Source organism: Oryzias melastigma, linkage group LG11 (genome assembly GCF_002922805.2).
Source record: "Oryzias melastigma strain HK-1 linkage group LG11, ASM292280v2, whole genome shotgun sequence".
NCBI classification, from domain to species: Eukaryota; Metazoa; Chordata; class Actinopteri; order Beloniformes; family Adrianichthyidae; genus Oryzias; species Oryzias melastigma.
Genome location: NC_050522.1, coordinates 22,242,039 through 22,245,891, shown reverse-complemented (window position 1 = coordinate 22,245,891; position 3,853 = coordinate 22,242,039). Strand labels below are relative to the sequence as shown.

General features: G+C 39.4%; 1 protein-coding gene across 1 annotated transcript in view; it reads left to right on the top strand.

Moving 5' to 3' along the window:
* The first annotated feature begins 1,522 nt into the window (after nucleotides 1-1,522).
* Nucleotides 1,523-3,853, top strand: part of LOC112162571 (H-2 class I histocompatibility antigen, alpha chain-like) — an 11,299-nt gene continuing 8,968 nt past the window's right edge. The window contains exon 1 of the mRNA XM_036214212.1: nucleotides 1,523-1,738. The gene's annotated coding sequence lies outside the window, so the exon portion shown is untranslated. The remainder of the gene's footprint in view (nucleotides 1,739-3,853) is intronic.

Sequence of the window (3,853 nt, the reverse complement as noted above, 5' to 3'; positions counted from 1 at the left end):
TTAGCCTCAGCGGGAAGTTCTCCGAACCATGGCAGCGTCTGTGACATTGAACGATTTGACAGCTGCAGGTGTTGAATGTACTTGGATTGTGAGGCTGAAACTGAGAGAATTTTCTCTATGCAGTTTTGTTTTTCCTTGAGCTCCACTCTCAGCTTTTGGACAGTGGCTTGAAGTTGGCGGTGTCCTGAGTTGCAGTTCTCACACATAGGAGTGCAAACTCCGAGCGGTAGAGCATCAGCGTCAGCCATCTTGCTCTGATTGAGTCTCTGCCTTCCTCTGCTGCGTTCCAGGTTCTGTGAAGAGGTGTTTCATGGACCTCAATAGCTTCAATATGATTACCAATTGAAATCATACTCTAAAAATGAAGTGAAAATTGTTCTGGTACAGTCTTGCGAAATATCATGATACATATCATATCGTGAGGCATCGGGATTCATATCGTATTGCTGGGCTCTTGCCAATAAACACCCCTATTATTTAGTGACGCAATGCGCAGCCTCTCTCCCTTCAAACGCTGCTGTTGTGGACAGTGTGTCAGGCCAATCAAACGCACTTTGATGAGCTCCCTCGGGAATGTGGCCGTGAGTTGAACGTCAGGTCCAAAACGTTTGTTTGTGCTGTCACAAGCCCCAACCCTTCGGACAGGGTGGCGTGTGGCATGTATTGAACGTGAGCGGTTTTAAATTATGTTAACATAATTTTAGCATTTTATATTTTTACTTACTACCTTTGTTTTAATATAAATTGAATTTTTAGAAGCATGTGGTGATCAAGCCTTAACTGTCTGGAACAGTTATGGGAGGAAAGTCACATTAGATACTGTAAATGTTTACACTTGGACCTTCTTTTCTCCCTCATGTTTTGATGTACTTTTTAGTGTATTTCATTTTTCCACTCATTTATTAGTTTTAAGTCAATTTAATTCTGGGCCTTTCAGAACTACTTTTACAAAACAGTAGTTTTATGTCAGCTATCAGAAAGTAAACAAGGAGGAAACAGATTATTTTATTTTGGTAAGGTGTTCGACACGAGTTTACTACAGCAACCACCTGGGTTTTCAAAAAATCACAGAAATTCTGCGTTTATCCACAAAATTCCTGCCTGCTGCTGGCCCACTGTGAGGGCGGAACGAAACGTAGCTGTCCGCTATTAGAAATCCCACAAGGAGGAATTCAATCATAATTTTATTTTGGTATCTGATCTAGCATAGGTTTACCACAACAACAACCACCGGCATTGTCAAAGAATTGCGGAAACTCTGGGTTTCTCTGTGAAAGTCCCGCCCGCCGCTTTTAGGAGAGGCGAACAACAGAGTAGACGGACAAACCCCCATTTGAGAGCAAATTCCAGCCGTGCAGACCTGAAATCCAGATAGATTGAACTTCTCCCTAAAACTTTTTCAGTATAAGCATGCATGTAGTCTTTCAAATTGAAAATACTGAGGTAAATTTAAATGTAAACAAAAGCGGAGCTTTAGGCTCTAGGTTCCAGAGGGTTACACTTTGGTATGCGGGCAAGACAGGACAGGATTACTGTATGTGGTAGTGTCTGGTTAAAACAAAATGTAAGCGTCACAAGATGAATACTCCAATGTACGAGCAAACCTGAAACCTCCTACAAAAAGAAGAACCAACGGATCATTTAGTGTTGCGTCTTCAATAAAAAGAGGATCAACGACTGACTATGTTTTTCATCGTGATTCACTATGTGTTGGTCGCCATAAACGCCGCAAGCAGTGGTAAGTTTTGACATTTTTAACAATATCATAGGTTCAACTGCAAATTTTAAACTAGACCAGGGGTCAGCAATGTTTATGACATGAAGTGCCAATTCAAAATTTTGTCTTCAACAACTGTGCCATCACCAACTATCGTGTGATCTCTGTTGTCGTTTGCCGTTTGGCACACAGGTGGTTATGCAGAGTTTTATTTTTTGGACACAGTCCTGTATTTTTAAGTCACAGAAATATCAAGTTATGCAGCAGCATGAAGGATCTTGTCTAAGGACCCTCACTAGATTTTAGCCCATCGCCGCAGTGAAAACTGAACGTCGTACATGCAGCCAACTAAATTATCCAGCCACTTCTAATTGTAATGTGAACATTATACAAAGAAATACAAAGACATTTCCAACATATCTGAAAAAAAATGTAATTCCAAAAACTTTTTTTTGAACATATTAGCTCAGAATTGTGGTTTTATTATAATATTGCACAAAGAAAATAGTTGAAATACTATTGCAACTATGTTTGTTTGAAACCAAAAATACCGCATTTGTAGTGTGTTGTACTAACAGTAATAGGATTGGATACTTTAGAACAAAATATCATCCATATTTCTAAGAACTTCACAACTGTTAATAAAGAAAAAACGTGTATGATTTACTTTTTCATTAGTTTGGTATTTATAGGGATTTAAATATTCTGTAACTGGGCAGCATCATCCTTCATTTTTACCTCCCAGTAAATGCAGTGGTGATCAGCTTAACATTAATTTTAAAACATGTTCACATTTCATATTGACGTTTGGCAGAACAGAAAGTTAATCTGGGTTTAATCTGACTTTGGTTGGTTATTATTCAAAAAACTGAATTTATCAATCAATCTTTATTTAGTAAAAGCTGTTACTCCTCTTGAAGGAAAACAGTTATTGGCTTTACCAAACACAACATTCTTTTACATGCCTTCACATGCTCTTTACATGCCCCAACAGTGCCATGAAATTCCCCGTCAGAACTATGAAATAAAATACAGAAACTTAAATCAACCTCTTCAATCTCAGACTGCAAATCAAAATGACAAATTGAAATCCATTGGCCGCATTAACTCAAGAGGGGAAAACTTCCAAAAAGAAAAGCATCTTCATGCTTTAACAGGCAGTGGCGGTCCTGGTACAGATGTCGCCATAGCGAGCCACACCAGTAGCGCCCCTCAGTGCCCCCCACCCCCAGAGGAATATATTGCAAAACTTTCACAACCTGAAACCAGTTCTGTTCAAAAGATAGAGATAAAACCCAATTTTCAAAATTATTTTACACCTAGAGGTCAATCGCAGCATTACACTCATAAAACTCACATCATTTTGTAATAGCTTTTTCTGTGTAAATCACAGCAACATGAAACCACCCCATTCAATAGAGGAAGAGAGTGTGCAACTTTCACAACAATTTTATACCTCTTGAGGTCAATTCTGGCATTAAACTCTTAAAAATAACTTCTCTTTGCAATAGCTTTTTGTGTGAAAATCACAGAAACATGAAACAACCTCCATTTAATAAAGGGAGGAGAGGGAGCAACTTTCATAACCATTTTTTTTTACCCCTAGAGATCAAATGTGGCATTACTCTCTAAAAAATGACTTTTGTTTGTAGTAGCTTTTTGTGTGAATATCACAGAAACATGAAACCACCTCCATTCATTAGATGAGGAGAGGGAGCAACTTTCATAACTATTGATTTCATGTTTCTGTGGTTTTCACAGAAAGAGCTCTTGCAAAGAGAAGCAGACAGTAACAGGTTCACTCCACAGCTGTGAGGCTGAATGCTGGACCCAAACCGTGCCAACAAGAACGAACCCCGTGAAAATAAACGACCTAACCAGCAAGTCCTACTACATAAGATCCCCATATGGAAACATAACTTCATAAATGTCAGCGACAACAAAAACATGATAAAAAGAAAAAAAAAAGCTGTGCAGTCAAACTTTTGCTTCATGCTCTTCATGCATGCGCAAGAAGTCCATCCAGAAACACGCTCAAATCACCACACTTGTCTCATCGGTAACCAGTGGCGGTTTTGGTTATGGGCGCCGTTGGCAGTTGCCCAAGGCGGCTTTTTCCAGGGGGGGGGGGGGGGG